The following is a 21,147-nucleotide window of genomic DNA, read 5'->3' on the forward strand; positions in this document are numbered from 1 at the left end:
ATATCAAGGACTCCCTAGCTAAACCAACTGTCAGCCTTGTAGACAATCATCTAGGATGTTAATGTGTTTGAAGTGACTGATCAAAACATTTGTAAAACATAAACACTCCTTGGTGCAAGTATCACATTCTGGGAATCAAAACTTCTATCTGGTTGTTCTTATCTATTGCTTGATCTTTTATTTGTTGAATGAATGTTTTCCAAACTTGGTCAATCCTAGAATAGGGCATACTTAGCATAGTCACTGACTCAAAAAAGAACCCCATAGTTGTGAGTTTTAATCCTCAAAAATATCTCATGTCAAGCCATCCCAAGACTAAGTTTAAGAAGGCTAATCTTCCTCAAATACCAGCCTATAAGGAAATCAAAGCAGAGCATAAGAAGCATACCCCCAACCCTAGGGTTGCCAAATTGGATCAAATTGAGAAAGATGGAGCTGAAGTAGAATTGCAAACAGAATGGGACTACAAAATCCAAAACCTAACCCTTCGACATGGTGTTAATATGAGCCTTATCAACAACTTTACTGCTACTCATTCTGATTAGGTCCTTCCTTTTTCCACACACATTTACACACTTGTAGGTTTATTCTCCCATCTAGGAATTGCACTATCCCATCCAAGCATTTGAAGTCAGCCCATCTCCTCTAATCTTAGGTTGTTGAAGAAGAATCCTCCACTTGCATTGTTAAAATCTTAGCATTTTTTCCTCACTCATTTAGAAACGTCTTTGCATCACATCTATCATCATCTTGAGCATCCTTGAAACACAACACTTTGTTAGGAATAGGTTTCTTTTGGTGTCCCACATCAACTTGAGCCAAAGGTTAGGGTCACACCTTTTGCATCACCATCACATTTCCTGCATTCATATTTTAGGAACACACAAGCTTCTTGCACTAAGCACCATATCATTTGGATACCCTTAATATCATCTTTCGCTGCATTTAGGAGAAGCATCCTTTCATGCCACCCACCACACGTTTTGGTAGGCACACACCAAAAAAAGACACGGATCCTAGTCTTAGTGGTAACACATCTTGAGCTCAACTGTACTCCATGGTATCCATGACACCATCAGACCCACCACCACAAATTCCAGAAGAACTAGGATCCTCCATAGATATTGAGGCTTTCATGAATCAACCTGGTCATGATACTATTGTAAATCCCATCATAGATCGCAACAAGGAAACCATCATGGAAAATTTCTTACAAGACAATGTTGGTGTCTTTAAGTTTGGACATCCACCACCTATCAACATAGCAGATCCTACTTACCCATTGTTTGGATGGCAACTACCTCAGGTAGAACTAGCAGACCCAAATATCCCTTCGACCCAGGTGCCGGTTCCCATTCCACAGAACACTCATCCCACTCTCACTCAACCATTAGTGCATACTACATCTCAACCAACTTCAAGTATACCATTTGCATCTGTTTCCACCACCTATTTTTTTGCTCCACTGAATCCCCCATTTGCACCTAGCAGCACTACCTTTTCATTTCCACCCCATATCACATCTAGTCCATTTGCCACTCAAATACCACCATTACGGTCCAATACCTCATCCTCCATCCCACCAAACATTACTATCAACCCCTTTGTAACTAGCCAAAGCTTTTTAGCCGCTTTTCCCTTAGGACCTTGGAATTTTGTTGTGACACAGGCACCTATCATTAATCTTCCCCCTAGCACTGCAGTCACGTTCACACCTTCTACACTATCATCCACTGCTTCACATAGCTATTCACTCCCACCCCTCACCAACTATTTCTCCATGGCACCTTTAGGCAATAGCCCAAATCCACTGCCACTATAGTTCCCTTTAGTAAACCCTTTGTCGCATATTAATTACCTTGCGCCTACTCCAAATTAGTCCTACTCCCAAGCAGGCACGCAACCTACATATATTGGGCATAGTATATATTCCTAGAGCATGGCACAAGCATCATCTACATTACCACCGTTCCAACCATAGCCTTCACACCAGTAGTATGCCCAAGCACCCACACAGAACTACCTCATAGGGCAACAGCCTCATAGTTACCTGCCACACCCACCTCTGTAGATGTAATAATATGCACAACCCACATTCCAGCAACCCATGGCATCCACTCCACCAGGGGCACCTAGATCGGGGGAACCCACTCCTCCACCTATAAAATTTGAATGGGAAGAAATGAAGAATGCCCTCAAATCCCTCAAGGATGGGACAGACACCAAGACTTTCAAATTTGAAAATGATTGCCCATATCCTTTTGATAAGACTATCATGTTGACTCCATTTCTTAAACATTTCGATATCCCCAAGTTTGACAAATTTAGGGGGAAAAGTGATCCAGTCACACATGTTAAGGAATTCTATATGCATTCTTAGGAGGTAGCTTATAGTGATGTGTTCCTCGTGCGGCTCTTTCCCAAGAGCCTAGCAGGACCAGCTTTGGAATGGTTCTATTGCATCCCTCAAGGTACTATTAAAACTTTTGCAGAACTTTCTGAGGCCTTTTTTGCTCAATATACCCATCTCATTGAGATCAAATTATCTATAGTGGACCTTGTCCACACCAAACAAAAAGGAGGAGAAAGTCTTACAGAGTACCTACAATGTTGGCAGATCCTCACAACAAGGATCTCTTGCACCATCCTTGAGCGCCATCTTGTCAAGATGTTCATAAACAATGCACACCCTAGCCTTTCTCATCACATGGTTATGAACTATTTGCAAATATACAAGGACATAAAAGAAAAAGGAATGGGCCTCGAGCAAGTTCTCATTAAGCATGGTGTCATCAGACTATACAAGGAAAATACCCAGGACCATGGGTCAAACAATGACAAAACTCGATATTGGAACAAGAACAAGAACACAATGACGGATGGTGCCACTGACACTCGACAGGTCCATATTGTTGGAGCAGCTACCAATGTTCCCACCACATTTTTCCAACAACAAACTTATCAAATGCAACCTCCTACTTGTCACCAGCCACCCATGCAAACTCATCAACAAATATAGGTTCCTCATAATCAAACCAATGCTATCACACTAGCGATAGGTAGTAAACCTCGTGTTCAGAGGCAACCATGAACATACACCCCATTGGGGGAACCTCTTGATACAATCTTCAAAAAATTGGCCAAAGATAACCTTGTTCGATACCCACAAACACAACCCTTAGAACCCAATCAGTCTAGAGCATCTTGGTACAAAGATAATGAATATTGAAAATTCCATCATGTCAAAGGGCACACTACCCTTAAGTGCATGTAGCTCAAGGATTATGTACAGGACCTCATTGACCAAAAAGAGATCACAGTGGGGGCACAACCCTCACCTAATGTAGGATTAATGATGTATCAAAATGCTTTCCCTCCTCATAACACTCACCCGGGAAAGGCACCTACAAACCCTCCTGTCAACAAACCTAACAATGCTCTGAGTAAACAAGGTGACAACCGAGACATGTCTCAAAATTATACCTTAGCATATTTAGACTATGGTAGCTTAATTGGTTGCATATCCCAAGTTGAACCATCTGTCAATGTCATCAATATCAAAAGCCCAGACACTCAGTGTGCAGTTGCTACCCATTGGACATGACTCAATATAGCTGGTCCATTTGTATCCACACAAATCATACCACCATCAGCATGACCACCTCCATCTCGAGCATCTCCATCAGAATCAACTTCACTAGGGCCACAGTATAACATCTTGGAACACCTTGGAAACACGCTAGCCTAGATCTCCATCCTCGATCTCTTACGAACAAGCCCACTTTATCAAGAGACCCTCGATAGTACTCTACGTGAGTCACGCATCCCTTCTGACATAAATGCCACTGAGTTTCTCAACTTGGTTGGCCATCTTTCAGCCTTATGTGCCTTATCTTTCAAAACCACTGATATCCTAGCAGTTGAACCCGATCACATCCTCCCACTTCACATCGCTATTATGGTTTCTAACTTTGCAGTTAAGCGTGTGATGATAGATAATGGATCGGCTCTAAACCTATGTACTCTAGAGTTCATCAAGTAGGCTAGATATACTGAAGCAAATATCATCAATGAGGTGATCACCATAAAGGCATATGACAATTTGGAGCATACAACTAAAGGAAACATCTTTCTCCCCATCAAAGTCGGCCTAGCCACTCAAGAAACACTTTGTCATGTAGTTGATCTTAATCTTCTATATAACATCCTCCTTGGTCGCCCATGGATTCATGCCATGAAGGTCCATCCACATATCATCAGTGCGTCAAATTTCCACATAATGGCACTGAGGTAACCATCCACACAGATCTTGAACGCTTTACTTATTGCAATGTGGTTGAAGCTTCATACACCAATCACTATCCTGGGATCAAAATTGGCACCACCATGGCTAGCTCCTTTGGCACCTGCCACGATCCGAACACCATTTTAGCCTCCACTCTCTCCACTGTTAAGATCAACTACCAAGGTTGTGGTGAGTATAGTCTCACAGATGCTTTTGTTGTTGGTGCTCTACCACTTGACCCACATACTCAAGGACGCCCAATACATCAAGGGCCTGTCCCAGAAACCACCTCTTGACTACACCAGTTGGGCCCTACCATATTTTTCACCAAAGGTATCCTTGATGGAGCAAAAAATACACCAAACATTAACACATGGCTATACAAGGAGCCACCTCCTAAAAATGAAGCACTTCTTGATCACTTTAAACAGAAATGTCCCTGGTCACATCGCTTGGCCATAGAGCAATGGGATTATCAAGGAGGTGGTTTAGGCTACTAGGAATCAAGTAGGAGATAGCCTATAGAAGCACACCAAGGGCATAAAACCATAGGCTTGGGCTATGGACTCCCCGCAACTAGGGGCACTACAACGAAAGGCCATGCCTTTACAAACATCCAAAACACTCTCGTTGAGGTTGAAGACATCCCTAAAGAAGTTGAAAAGAAAGCTTACAATGATATTTTCCTTGACAAAATAATCCTCGGAGCCTCTATGCTTTGCCAGTTATCCTTGAACCTCATAGACCTCCCCCTCACTCACCCTAAACTCATAGATTGGGACCAACCAAGTGTCGTTCATGTTGACAAGTTCTCTACCGAGCATGCGCTCCTTAAATTCATGGGGGAAAAAATGCCACATAAATGGCCACCTCCACCATCGACATATGTCTACAAGCTGGATCCAGCAGGTTACTTCGAGGAGGAGGAAATCTCTAGTTGTAAAAATGAAGTTCCAAAAGAAACAAAAAAGTAAAAAGATAAAAGAAAAATATCCCATGGTGAAAACTCCTCTGGAGTGCCATTGGGTGACTCAAAAAATGAAACAGAAATAAAGGACATATCCAACGGTGAAAACCTCTCAAAGGCATCTGAGGATGGAGATTTCATCCTCCCCCCATAGGAGCATTGACCTCCTATATCTTCAGTTTTGATAGAAGAAACTTGGCCCATAAATATCAGTCTGACAGAGATACCACATATCACATACATCACAGCCTCTTTACCCTCTAAATAGGTAGAGCTTCTTCTTGAAGTCCTCCATGAAAATATAGGCCATTTTGCATGGTCATATCAGGATATGACAAGGTTGGACCCCAAACTAGTTGTACACCATCTGGCAGTGGATCCACGGGCCAAACCCATCAAACAGAAACTTTGAAAAATGCACCCCAAGGTGGCTTTATTAGTCAAAGTAGAGCTAGAGAAGCTATTGGAGGCCAAAATCATTCGCCTAATAGATTATTCTGAATGGATTTCTAACATGGTACCTATTACCAAGCCCTCTAGTGATATCAAGATTTGCACTAATTTTAGGGATCTTAATAAAGCCTGTCCAAAGGATGACTTCCATTGCCAAATATCAACATGATTTTGGATCTCACTGCAAGTCATGAACTCTTGTCACTAATGGATGGTTTCTCTGGATATAATTAGATTTGTATAGCAGAGGAAGATTAGCATAAAACAACATTTACTACACCTTGGGGCACATTCTGCTACAATATGATGTCATTTGGGTTAAAGAATGCCAAGGAAACCTATCAGTGCGCAATGACGGTCATCTTCCATGACCTAATCCATAAGATACTTCAGGATTACATAGATAATATTCTAGTCAAATCTCTCAATGCTCTGGATCACTTATCTCACCTTGAGGAAGTGTTTAATTGACTGGCAGAATATCGTCTCATGCTAAATCCAAAGAAGTGTGTCTTCGGCGTTACTTCAGGAAAGCTCCTCGGCTTCATTTTGTCATAGAGTGGTATTGAGATTGACCCTAAGAAGTTCAAAGCCATCATGGATATGGCTCCCCCTAAGACACTCTGGCACCTTTGTTCTTTGCAAGGAAAACTCCAATCAGTTCGGCAATTCATTTCTCAGCTTGTTGATAAGTGTCAACCCTTCACTCACTTGCTTAAGAAAGATCAAAATTTCAAATGGGACCCAGCTTGCCAACGCAATTTTGAGCTCATCAAGCATGACTTAGCTAATCCACCTATTTTGGTTCCTCCTGTTGCAGGGCACCTGCTCATCTTATACATCACAACTACTCCCACATCATTAGGTGCTCTTCTAGCACAGCTTGATGATGCAAGAAATGAAAGATCTATTTATTACATCAGTCGAACATTAGTGGGCTATTAGCTTAACTACATGCCAATGGAGAAGGCATGCTTAGCAGTGGTATTTGCCACCCAAAAGTTGTGTCATTACATGTTGAGTCATACTGTGCAACTAATATAAAAGATTGATCCATTGAAATATATGCTCTCTTGTACAATACTCACCGGACGTCTGGTAAAATGGGTTATGCTTCTCAATGAGTTTGACATTCAATATATTGATAGAAAGGCTAACAAAGGGGTGGGAGCAGACAAAGAGATGACCTGGCATTTTGGAAAAGATTTTTCAATGGAGGCTAAGTCACTAATCGAGCTAGAGAAAATCCACAGATGTATGGGTCAATCTAACTGTTATCATGTTTAATAAATAAATATTGAATGTTGGCACGAGCCATAATAAGTTTCTTGGTTTTCATAATCTCAAGGGATTTTTTCCATCATTTCGACACGTTTGGAGGATAGTTATCATTTTCACTTGCTATTGTATCAGAGAGGTGAATGATCACGAACCCAATAATAGAAATAGAGCCAAAATCTTGGTTGGAAAAAATTTGTAGAGATTGGGGCTCATGAGAATTGATGAAGAAAAAATGGATGTCATGACTGAAGATCGGAGCAGAAAGGAGATGGTGGGTGAAGTGGAGAAGTGGAAGAATATGGGAAAAGTCTGGAAAAATTTGGAAAAGGGTGGGGTTGTGAATTTTTTCGAGAAACTCCATGGTTTTGACCCTGAGGTCACCAACAACATGGTGAACTCGTGGAACAATGGCAAGGTCAAGGTGAACGGGGTTTCTTTCCAAATCACAGAGGAGGTGGTTGTGGAGGTCACTGGTATCCCTATGGAGGGTTTCAAATTCTATAGGGACAAGAAACTTTTGTCCAATGCAGTCAAGGAGTTCATGAAAAATTCTATAGAGATGAATAAGCTGGAAAAGAAAGAATCTTTCTATGTGACAGAGACTATAAAGAAGTTCTAGAGGTATGTTCTATATGCCCTCATTGATTATGTTACCCTAGACCCTAGGTTTGATCAGGTCAGAACTCACCATTTTGTGATTTTAAATCATTTTCGCCATAAGAGTAGAATTTTCATTCCCTTTTACCTTCTCACTTCTATGAACAAGGCAATCTTTAGTTTCAAGAAGAAAGCAACTGTTAACCTTGCATTGCGTGAGGGATTATTGCTCCTCATCCATGAGCATTTCAAAGCTCAGTCTATATGCAAAAACCCTCCTCAAGTTGAGGATGTTGTCAAAGGTAGCTCCAGCTTTTCTTCAGACTCTAATGACATTGAGAGCATTAGCTTGGAGGAGGAGAATGTTACCTTAAGAAAGAAGAAAAAAGGCCAAGATAGGAAACAGTCCACAGCTATAACTCCCAGCAGGAAAAGCCCTAGGCATCACGGCCAAGCTCAAGAAAAAGAGAATTATACTGAGGAGGAGGAGGAAATGGATATGGAAGATTCTGACAAAGTGTCAGAGAGGAGTTGGAAGAGGAGAAGCCTAGGAAAAAATAGAAGAGGGAGGTAGTGAGAGTTGAGGAGACTAGAAATCAAAGGACAGATGCTATTCCTCTTCCCCTCTCCTCTGTCCAGTCTCAGCCTCCTTCGAAGGAAAAAGTGAATGTCATCACTGGTGAGAACGAGGGGGAAGTGGAGGTCAATAATAGAAGAAAGGCTTGGAAAAATTTCAATGTGAGGATTGCTACTATGTGGATTTTTAGGGAAGTTATGAACCCTCAGATCCTGGTGGACAACCTGGAGGAGCCTAGGCTCAATGAGCTCATAGACCCAACTATCTTGGCTATTTCAGACAACGCAAGGGAGACTGGAATGAACCTTCTGAATAATGCCCATAGTAGTATGATTGATAACTTTAGATCAATCAAATGGCTCTTCCATGAGCTGGAGGAAGTTAGAGAAAGGGTATCCCAGATGGAAAGTACTAAGAATAAGATAGGTATTGATAGCCAGGAGGACCAAGATAACAGAGAAAGCTTAAATGAAAGGAGAATTAGAAATATTGAAAACTACAACCACAACTTGGCAAGTCAAATGATTTCTCTCCTGAGATCGATGAATGACATCATTCAATCCCTTGCTGGTAAACTTAAGGACAGGGGCTTCCTGGTGGAGGAGGGAGGATAGAATAGGGATAAGGCCAGGCCGGATGATGACAAGGCCACAATCAGTATGTTTACCAGTATGGATTAGGGCATGGATAAGTTCCAGGATCAAATGAAAAAGGAGCAACAAAAGATAGTTGAGGCAGCTCAGACTATGCAGGAAATGGAGAAGATAACTGAAGACTAGTTTTCTTGTCTTTTGTTTTTTCGTCTTTCTGGCTTTTGGCTTTTGGACAGGCTTTCTGTTGTTTGTTTTAGTTTGTTACTTTTCTGGCCTTTCTGTGGGCCTTGGTTTTGGGTTGGGCCTTCAGGCTTTTTTCAACTGTTGGACCTCTGTTTTGGCTGGGCTTCTTTTGCTTATTATCAGCCTTATTTATTGTAAAACTTATGGGTTTTAGGATCCCTTAAAACCTGTTTATCTTATCAAAAACATTTCCTTTACATGCATGCAGGATTGAGTGACATAGGTACCTTTTGGTATTTGAAAGACTTGTAATCCAATAAAAGAAATTATTTCTCCAAATATTGACATTTAAAATTTAGTGCTCATTTAATCAACAAATGACTTACTCAACATATAATTACCTCCAAATATTATATCATCAACAAATATTTCAGAAATTTAAACCATATCTTGTGCTTCATTCTTTAAATACAAATTATTGTTTTAACTTATTCTAGAAAATCCTATCTTGATCATATAAGAGTGTAACCTTTCATACCATGCTCTTAGGGGTTCTTTCACTCCATATAGTGCTTTGTTCAATTTAGAGTTCATGTCCTCCTTTCTAGCTAATTCAAAAAATGCTTCATGTTGTTTAATGTAGACTTCATCTTCAAGTAATCCATTTAGAAATGTAGATTTAATATCCATTTGATATACCTTGAATTTATTGTATGTAGCATAAGCCAATAGAGTCCTTACTCCTTCCAATATTTCAACAGGTGAAAAAGTCTCACTATAGTCAATTCTTATCCTTGGGCATAACCTTTGTAGATCAATCTAACCTTATTTCTTGCCACTTCTCCATTCTCATTTAATTTTTTTTTGAAAATCCACTTTCTTTCAATTGCATTCTTATCACCAAGTCTTGGTACAAGTGTCCATTTTTTGTTCTTTTCAATTTGATAAATCACTTCATTTAGAGCATCAATCCAACATTCATCATTAAATGTAACTTTAACTAATCTAGGCTCAAAATCAGCTATTAAACATGTGCATTCTCTTATTTTTCTTCTTGTTTTTACTCTAGCACTTCTATCTCCAATTACTTGTTCAAGTGAATGGTTCTTTCTCACATATTTGGCTAATACAGGTTCACTTCTCTAATTCTCAGTCTTTTGTTCACTCGTTGGGAGTTCAACTTCCTTCTTAGTTTGTATTGTCTGGTGCTTGAGTATAACTTTATGAGATTTGATAACCATAGTCTAATGCTTGGATGTAACTATCTAATGCTTAGTATCCATGTGTTGTAACTCAAGTAGAGTTTCTTTTTCACCTTCATAAACATAGACAAACTTGTTTTAATCTTTAGTTTCTTTCTTGTTTTCTCAATCATTTCTCTCTAAAAACTCATCAAATATTACATTTCACTTTCAATCATCTTTTTAGTAGCCTTGTTCAAACATTTGTAAGCCTTTCTCTTAGATGAATATCCTAGGAATATACCTTCATCTTCTTTGACATCAAGTTTACCATTCGTGGCATCCTTTCTTCAATTAAACTCAATCAAGTGTGTAACCAACAATACTGATTGCTTCTCTCTAGAATATCTAACAGACCTCCTTCTCAATAATCAGTGTTCTTGCAAAATCCATCATAGATGTATTTCTCCTTTTAGAAACACTATTCTCATGTGGTGTCCTTGGTGCAGATAAATGTCTTTTGATACCATTCTCAGTACAAAAGTTAGTGAATTTAATAGACATAAATTGACCACCTCCATCAAATCTTAAACATTCCAATAATTTTCCTATTTCCTTTTCAAGTATTTCTTTGTATCACTTAAACATATCAAAACCATGTGATTTCACTTTCATGAACATTACAGTCATCATCCTTGAATAGTCATCCATAAATAATATAAAGTATATATCACCATAGTAACTATCAATTACAATTGGACCACATAAATTAGTATGCATTAATTCTAAAACATCATTGGAAGTGTGTGACTTTCTAGAGAAACTAGACTTTGTCATCTTAATGAGATGACATCCTTTGCACATATCATTATTAGGTTTTTGTAGATTTAGTAATCCTCTTACTCTTTTCTTTCCACAATTTTTCACCATATTTTCAAAGTTAACATGACAATCTTTTATTCCATAACCACACATCCTCAATTATAGAAAATAAGCATGTCTCAACTATAGGATCAACGTAGAATAAGTTACCTCTAATTTTCAATCCTAATGCAATTTATTATGTTCATTATCAATGATTTTGACCTCCCTTTTCTCAAATTTCATCTTGTAACCTAAGTTATTCAACTGAAAAACACTCAAAATATTATATTTAAGTTATTTAATCCAATATTCATCATCTTATCTGATTTTATCATTCAACATTAGTGATTATTTACCTTTTACCAAGTATGGAACATCACTACCAAACTTAGGAGTTCCACCATTATCAATTTGTTCAAATTTTTCAAACTTACTTAGATCACCAGTCATATGGTGTGAAAAAACACTATCAATAATGCATGAATCATTTTTTTCATGATGGCATGCGAAAGCGTGGAGAAGGGAGTGGGCAGGAATTTGGTTTTGAATTCCTCAAGCTAGAATGTGACTGACCCATCCAGTTATGGAGTGCAATCAGTGTCAACAGATGATTCCCCTACTAAGACTAGCAATCCTGATGATGGCTAGACTTTGGAGGACTCAAGGGGGGGGGGGGGCGCACAAGCAAAATAAAAAATGGTCTAGCCTATTTGGGATCCATCCAACTAGTAAATGTATCTTCCCACTAGTTAAGGACATCTCATCAAATGATAAAAGTGTGTATTCCATTGAAATCCTCGATCAAATCATTGATAAGAACATCTCTTGTATGGATTTGACTTTGGTTGGAAGGTTTTTAGGCACTAGACCCAAAATTGAATTTGTTAGGACTTATGTGAGTAAGAAATGGAAGTTGAAAGGCTCAGTTGATATTACGGTGATGGATAAAGGGTGTCTTTCTTTTAGCTTTTCTTGTGATGAAGATAAGTGGGATATCCTTTGTAGCAGTCCTTGGGTCTTTGGGAAGCACACACTGATTTTACAAAAATGGATGTCGAACTTATACTCTTTGGATGCTTCTACTATCCAAGCCCCTATTTGGATTAGACTGACAGGCCTCCCACTTGAGTTTTGGGTGGAGGATGTGTTTCAAGGTATTACCAACACCTTTGGGGAGCTTCTTTGATTAGATCCTATAACTGTTTCTTGGAGAAGATTGAACTATGCCAGATTCTGTGTTGGGGTCTACCAAGGCACTGATATGCCTGATTCTATTTTGCTTAAATCTAAGCTGGGTATCTAGAACCAACACATTGAGTATGAATCTATTCCCTTTGCTTACTTTCATTGTAAAAAATCTGGACATTGGGCCAAAAAATGTCATTTTTTGAAGGGAGAGCCTAAGAAGATCAAGAAAGTGTGGGTGAGAAAGGCATAGAAAAATAGTACAAGGAACACAAAGAGTAGAGGGGTGTCTTTGGATGTGGATGCTCCCCTACCTGCATAGATCAATAGTACAGAGATCTCATAGAGTGGAGTGGAGGTGAGTCTTCGGGTGTGGACGTTTCTCAACCTAGTTTGGGAATAGATAAGGAGAAGGTGATGAGAAATGAGGATGGAGTATAAGTAAATCTATTAAATCTTAATAGTGATATTCTTGACAAGGCTCAAGGAAAGGAAGAGAGTTACCCCAAGAAGGGGTTTGACAGTGACAATAGGTTGACCCATAAGGATTTATCTATTGCTGAGATTTTTGTACCTTCGGCTCAGGATCTGGCTTTTGAAGGCAACTTTGTTAGAGGTGAAGTGGAGTATATTTTAACTATGTCACACGAGGAGGAAGAGATTTGAGAGGAGGAGACATCAGAATCTGACTAGATCCTAGTCTGTAAACCATCTAAAGCTAAGAGGAAAGGAGGAGCCAACCATAAAAAGGAAGTGGAGAATTTTGCAACCAAAACTAGGAGTAAGAAAGGAGACAGCTCTGGTGCATCTTTTAAAATAGTCTCAAACAAGTGGATTCTAAATCTAACAAGGTTAGAGATTTTTATCCTTCTTCAACACCTACTGGGAAAATCCTCAAGAATGGGGATGTTCACTCTTCCCCTTCCCCAGTGGGGAGACCTTCCAACAAGTAGAAAAGAATTGCTAAGACTAATAGAAGTATTGTGGATGGTAGTCAAAGGGCTATTTTTGAATCAAAAAAATTCATAAAAAATGAAGATTATCTCATGGAATATCCAAGGGTTAAATAATCCTCACAAACATGACATTTTGAAAAATATGATTAGGAATAACAAGCCAGATATTTTTGTTATTCAAAAAACAAAGATGCTGAAGAAAAAAGTGAAAGGTCTTCCAATTTTTAGGGGTGGGAAGATCATAGGAAATGATTTTGAGGGAACTTCAGGAAGTATGGCATTTTTCTAGAATAATAAGTGGATTCAAGGTGATCTTATTTCTCAGAATAGAAACATGATGAATGTTAGATTTTCTAATTCTAAGGACGGCTTCACTTGGGTTCTCACTAATGTCTATACTCCCAATTCCAAGTGGGGGAGAAAAGCTCTTTGGGAAGATATTACTAATCAGATAAAGCATTTTTCTAATGAGAATAAGATAGTTATGGGGGATTTCAATACCCCTTTAAAAGAAGCTAAAAAATGGGGAGGCAGCCAGACTAATTTGGATAATAGATTAGGTTTAATGAACTTTATTGATAATCATCTTCTTCATGATCTAGACCTACATGGGGTTGAGTACACCTAGACTAACAAAAGAATTGTAAAGGATCTCATTTAGGTTAGGTTAGATTGAGCACTTATTAGCAATGAATGGCTCCTAAAATATAAATGTTCTCTCAGTGCTCAAGTCTGATTGGGGATCATATCATTATCCCATTTTCCTAGTGGTTGATATGCTTAACTATCAAAGAAAATTCCCCTTCAAGTTTGAAAAAATGTGGACTCTTCACCCAAACCTGAAGAATCTCATAAAAAAGTAGTGGGGTATTACTTTGGAAGGTATAACTATGTTTAAAGTTGTAGCTAAATTGAAAAATGTCAAGAAAAACATTTTAAAATGGAATAAAGATACCTTTGGCAACATTTTTGAAAATAAAAGGAAGATTCTGGATGAACTAAAAGAAATATAGGATAGGATCTAGATTAACAAATATAAGGTTGTCTCTAGGGAGGAGGAAAGTGTCAAACTGGTTGAGATTCATGATATCATTACCAAGGAGGAGATGTATTGGAGGCAGTGATCCAAAAAGATTTTTTTGAAGGAAGGAGATCAGAATACTAAGGTTTTTCATATGACTACTTTGAAGCATAGGATGGTTAATAGAATTTCTAGACTCAATATAAAAGAGGGACTCACTGAGAATGAGGAGACTATTAAAAGGGAAGCAATGGAGTTTTTTAGTAACCTGCTCCAAGGTGACCCCAATTTGGATGTGGCTAAGTGAATTTGTTTCTTGATTGTATTCCTAATTACATCTCTGAAGATCAAAATAAATCTCTTACTTCCATCCCTTCTTATGACAAGATTTCTAAGGTTATTTTCTCTTTTGATGGAGATAAAGCCCCAGGGCTAATGGGTTTCCTTTTTTGTTCTTTCACAAGTTTTGGAATATCATTGGTACTGATGTTTGTAATGGGGTTAAGGAATTCTTTGAATCTAGGAATATTCTTAAAGAAGTGAATGGTACCTTCATTGCTCTTATTCCGAAGAAGCCAGGAGTGGATAGTTTGCATCAGTTCTGGCATACCAGCCTTTTTAATTCCTTTTATAAGGTTATTTCTAAAGTGCTAACCCTTAAATTTTGCCTCTTCTTCCTCTTGTTATCTCTAGACAGCAAAATGGGTTTATTTGCGGTAGATAGATTTTGGACTCCATCATTATAGTTCATGAAAATATTCACTCTCTTACAGTGTCTAAGAAAGAAGGGTTTCTTCTTAAGCTAGAGCTTTCAAAAGCATATGACAGAGTGGATTGGACTTTCCTTCTCCAAGGTCTTGAAGAATTTGGGTTTAATAAATTATTTAGGGATCTGATCTTTATGTTGGTTTCTTCTACCTCTTTTTTGGTGCTTGTTAATAGCTCTCCTACCCCTTTCTTTAAAGCTTCTAGAGGTCCCAGATAGGGGAACCCAATCTCTCCTATTCTCTTTATACTTTTGGTTGAATGCTTGGGAAGATTTGTGGAAAAAATGGTGATGTTGGGGGATTTTGTGGGCCTAAATCCATCCTCTACTGCTTTGATATGCTCTCATCAACAAATTGATGATGACTCTATTGTTATGGGAGAGGCCTCGGTTAGAAATGAAAGGAATATTAAAAATACCTTGGAGGATTATGGGCAAGCTTCAGGACAAGTAATTAACTAGAACAAAAGTGTGATTTACTTCATTAATGTTAACGAGTCAAGGAAAAATAAAATAAAATAAATTATTGGCTGTGAGATTGGCTCTCTTCCTGGCTCTTATTTGGGGCTACCTCTATGTATGGACCCTCCTAGAATTTTTTGGAGTTTTCTAATTGACAAAATTCACATGAAACTTGTTGGATGGAAAGGTTCCCTCCTTAGCTAGGTTGGAAAGATTATTATTTTGAAATCTATCCTTTGGAGCATTTTGCTTTATGCTTTGAGTGTTTTCAAAATCCCTAGAAAGTTTTCATATGCTATTGAAAAAATTTAGAAGCTCTTCTTATGGATAGGAATGAAGACTAAAATAAGGTTACCATTGATTGCTTGGGAGAAAGTTTGCATGTCCCTTAACAAGGGAGGACTTGGGTTGAGAAGAGTTACAACTATGAATGAATTTTTATTGGTTAAATTATTATGGAGATGGCTCAAGGAGGAAGGGGAATGGAGGAATATTTGGATTGATAAATACAATAGGGATAACTATAATTTTATTCAATTCCTTCATAATGATTCGGTGCAAGGGGGATCCATGATCTAGAAAAATGTTCAAAAATGTAAATACATAATAAATAAAGGGGTTAGATGGAAGGTGGGCAATGGAAGGACAATTCTTTTTTGGGATGACACTTGGATCTTGGATCACCCACTTTGTGTGGATCCAAGATGGAATAGATATATGGAGCAATGTAAGAATCTTATTGGTATTTTTGTGGTGGATTACTAGAAGAATGATATGTGGTTGGACCTCAAAAAGGTGAATGACAACTTGGTTGACCTTAACAAGTGTCTGAATGTTGTCTTTTTAAATCAAAAAGAGGATGATCTAATACGGAAGTTTAATACCAGGTGAAAGGTATGATGCCCGAAATTAATATTTTCTTTTGGATTCTTTGTAGGATAAGATCTTGACTTTAGAAAATTTAGTGGTGAAAGGATTCATCATTATTAATAGGTGTGTTCTCTGCAAGAATGATTGTGAATCAGTCAACCATATTATTTTGCATTTCTCTTTTACCAAAAAGCTCTAGGACAAGGTGTGTGACTTGTTGAATATGGTTTGGGTCTTCCCAGCCACTATACAAATGTTTTTCACTAGTTGGAAACCCCCTTCCAAGAATGTTTTGATCTTAAGACTGTTGGATTTTATTCTTCCTTATCTTTTTTGGGGTATATGGAAGGTGCATAATGATAGGATCTTTAGAGGTGTGGAGTCTAGTTCTAATTAAGTCTTTTGTAAAGTTAAGGCTCTAATTATAGAGAATATCAAAGCTAATGGTTCTGGCCAGCAACCTCATAATGAGGAGGAAGATAGGATGATCCAAAATTGGAACCTTAGGAGCTTGTGTAAGGACTAGCAGGGCCCTAATCTGAGGGATAATGCTAGATGGGATAGCCCATAGGTGAATTGGTTCAAGATAAATTTTGACAAGGCCTCTAAAGGGAACCCAGGTATTGTTTCTTATGGTATAGTTATCAGGAACCCTAATGGTGAGAAAGTGGGATGTATGGCTATCCCTATTGGTAGTCAAACTAATCATGTGGTTGAAGCTTGTGTTGCCCTTCATGGTCTCATTTATGCTAAGAGTTTGAACCTGAGGAAGGTCTAAGTGGAAGGAGACTCTTAATATCATCAACTATCTTAATAAAATCACTAAGCCTTCATCGACTATTAGCAATATTATTCTTCAAGATATTAATATTACCAATTACTTTGATAAATGTGTTGTTACCCATAACTTTAGGGAAGCAAATCGAGCTGTTGATTGGGCAGCTAACGTGGCTTGTTTAAGTAAAAAAAAATTTATTTGGAATAATAATGATCTTTTACCTACGGATGGCTACCAAATTATCGATTATGATAAAATGAGGTGTAGGCAAAGATGTTTCAATAATGATGATGTCAAAGATTTTTAATTATGATTTGATCACACTTGGGATATGGCAAGTTATGATTTTTAGAATACTGACCTTTAGTACACATAGATTGTGGGTTGTTAATACCATTTTTTCCTTTGACTGCGGTATTGATTTTGGTAATAGTTTGCATAGGGTTTTTCAAAGAAAGTTATCCAACAATATTGAAGGGAAGAAAATGGTAGGGAAAAGGAAGAGAGTCAAACCTACAAGCTCCAAGGAGTGGAAGAAGAAAGAGGAGGTATGGGACATCTTGAGGAGTAGGAATTTTACTAGTTACATGGAAAGGCTCAAAGGAAATAATCCTATTATAACACAACAATTTATCAAAACCTGGAGGGATAGCTCTATCCTTGTCAAAAATTAGAGAATGGATATGATTAACGAGGTGATTATGGAGGCTACGGGGCTAGATATGGAAGGCAAAAACTTCTATTGGGATAGGAAGTTGTCAAATAGGGTTATTGATGAATTTGAGAATTCAGCAAAAGAGTGAAATTGACTAGTGAAAATTGGTAACTCTTATTTCAACCCTGCCTCTATTTCTTAACCTTGGAGATTTTCATTGTTTGTTCTTATGGAATACCTTACTCGAGATGGTTGGTTTACAAAGCTTTATGGTTATCACTTTATGTTAGCTAACCACTTTAGGCATGGTATAAGGATCAATTTTCCCTTTTACTTGAGGCAGTCATTGGGTTACTCTATTCAAGAAATTCAAAATGATTTGAATGGGGAACATTTGTGTCACGAGGGACTTATGGTTCTTATTACGAATGTTTTAAAATCCAACAAGGCTAAAAAACCTAGAGGCGGTTTGAAGGTAGTAGAGTATGATATGGAGGGCAACCTCTTAGAGAAAGGCTATGACAAAGATATTGAGGATGAAGTGGAGGAGAGAAATAGGAGTTTATAAGGGGGTATTGGGTCAGCTCTTAGAAGAAGAAGAAGAAGAAAGTCAAGGTGAGCAACTCTGACTATGGCAGTGACTTTGTTGAGGCAAAGATGAGAGGTTCCCAGAAGAAGGGGAGTAGTGGAAAGAGACTGAGTATTAAGGGTCACAATGATGATAGGGTTTTGACCCCATCAGATGATGAACTTCTTGCTCACAGAATGGAGAGGAAGAGAAAATTGATGAGGTCTCAAGAGGAGTAGGTTGAGAATTATATGAAGAATGTGGCACTTGAAAGAGAGGAATATGGGGATCAAGAGAAAATTTTGGATTTTGACAAGGGTGAGGGTGAGGCTGGCATTACTAAAGGACCTTTAGGAAGCCCTGGGACCATTCTAAAGGAAGTTGGAAATTTGAAACAATAAATGTAGTTTATTGTTAAGGAAGTTGAGCAAGTAAGCAAATTGGCCAAAGGGGAGCGCACTTTAGATCAACATATTGACCGAATTTTAGAGGTTATTGGAAATGCTAAAGAGGTTTAAAACCTTATTAAAAGGTTCCACAGATTGAAGCCAAAAATAGGGTGTTGGAGAAGGCTAATAGTGATAATCTGAAGAAGGTGACAAGCCTGGAGGCCAAGGTGAATAATATTGAAAAGATGATCAAGAAAATGATTGAAAATAATAGTAATTCATTAAAGACTATGGCAGATAATGTGAGCAGTCTCCTAAAAAAGCATGAGCAAGATAAAGGATAGGATTCCCCTACTGTGGTTGAGAACTAGGGACCTAGAAAATGCACTCGAGCTCATTCTAAGAAGAATGAGGAGACGAACAAGATGGAAGAGGTGAAGGCCACTGTCGAGAATATGCACATCTTGGCAGACCAGGTTGTTGACCTGCTAAAGACTATGTAGATGTTCAGGTGTTGATTTTTTTTTGTCCCTTTGTTATCTTTTCAGCTCTATTTCTGGTTGGCCTCCTATTTTTCTATTTTTCTCTACTCTTTCTAGAGGCTTGTCATATGGTGAACTATGCTTTTAGACTTAGATGTTAGCTTTTGTGCTTTTCTCTCAAGACTTTTGGTTACTTTGTAAAAGGTTTTGGGTCCTTTAAAACCTATTTTTACTTAATAAAAACATGTGAAATGAGGGAAGTTTCATTTTCATAGCTTTCACCATTTGGCTCTTCATTGATTGCAACATAGACTATTTCAACTACTTCATTTTCATCATCATATCTAGTCTTGGTATGCTCCTCTTCAACAATGTAGCATGATTTCTTGCCTTTGTCTTTGTAATCCCTATTCTTCTTGTACTTGTAGTCTTTCTTATCATTTCTATTAGATTTGCATTGGTTAGGACATTTAGCAACAAAATGACCAAACTCATTACATTTGAAACAAATAAAGGATTGTTTACCTTTGTATTTACCTTTACCTCTTAATAACCTTCTAGAAAGTAGTGCTTCAAGCTCATCCAGATCATCTTCAATTTCATCTATACTTTCTTCTTTGGTTTTCTTCTCTTTCTTTGGATTGTTGATAGTTAGTGAAGACTCAAAATTATTTTCAATCATAGTCATAATTTTATCATAAATATTGAACTCAAATGTAGTTAACCAACCAACTAGACCATCAAGTGTTAGATCATTTCCACACATAGCTCTTAATTCTTGAGTAGAAGAAATTTTGATAACATAAATAGGAAAAAGAGTTCTCAATACTTTACTTGTAATTTTAGAATATTGAATGGAACCTCTAGCAAATCTAATTGCACTCACAACATCTTTGATGTGGTTCACATATTGTGTAGCATTTTCACCTTCTTTCATTCTCATGTCATCGTACTTACCTCTCAAGCTTTCAACTTTAGCTCTTATGACATTTTCATGTCCACCATAGAAAAGCTTATTTTTAATGCCACATATTCTTTTCATTGGCACAATTCTTAACATCATCAAATCTAGTACCAGTGAGAGCATATGCAATATCAATCATAATACTATTGTGATTCCTCTTCTCATTCATTCGATCCATAGTCAAAGGACTAGCAAGTGTGGCATATTCATTATCTAACCAATGTGTGACATTATCTCCAATACCTTAAAGATGAAATCTCATTTGTTCTTTCCATGAGGAAAAGTTCTCCTAGTTTATCTTTGGTGGCTCTCTCTTATACATCTTGATCTTTAGTTTAAGTACCTTTAAACTTATTTCTTCAAGCACTCAAAGATCTAGTACCAAATTGTTAGATAACTAAGAGGGGGGTGAATTAATTATGTTTAGTTATCACATGGTCCCTTCAAACATTTCATCACCATCAAAGAAACATAAACACTAACAACATTAACTTCAAAACATTCGATCACTTAATAGAAATATCCAACATGAAACTTAATACATACATCAACTTTTTTCTAAAATGTTGTCAAACTATTCATTGCATTACCAACTATTGGTAAATTTTCAATTATTACCTAGTGATATCTTAATTATTACTGTTTCATAGTAAAATTTAAAACATGTAAACTTGCAACAAAAATAACATTCACACAATTTTGACACCAATATTTAATGTGGAAACCCATTTAAGGTAAAAAAACACATGGGACCAGCAACCCACAAATTAAACTCTTTTGAAGTGATTTGCGTTAGGAGACTACCTTGTTAAAGGTTATGATAAACTTTGTTAAAGTGACCTTGTTAGAGGACTTCATCAAAAGATCATCTAGACCTTATCACTCCCTATCTAGGACTAAAAGGAGTAGTCTAATTTAAAGGACTTACAAACACCACTAATCGATGTTACCATATTAGATTTCACATACTTGTTAGGTCCACTCGATGTTTCTACAATTTTCTATTACAATGGTTAAACAATAATAGTGAAAAGTGATTGGTTAAGAAGAGTGACTACCTTTACTTGTTT

The sequence above is a fragment of the Cupressus sempervirens genome, chromosome 11 (assembly GCF_028749045.1).
Source record: "Cupressus sempervirens isolate cs-2001-9-10 chromosome 11, ASM2874904v1, whole genome shotgun sequence".
NCBI classification, from domain to species: domain Eukaryota; kingdom Viridiplantae; phylum Streptophyta; class Pinopsida; order Cupressales; family Cupressaceae; genus Cupressus; species Cupressus sempervirens.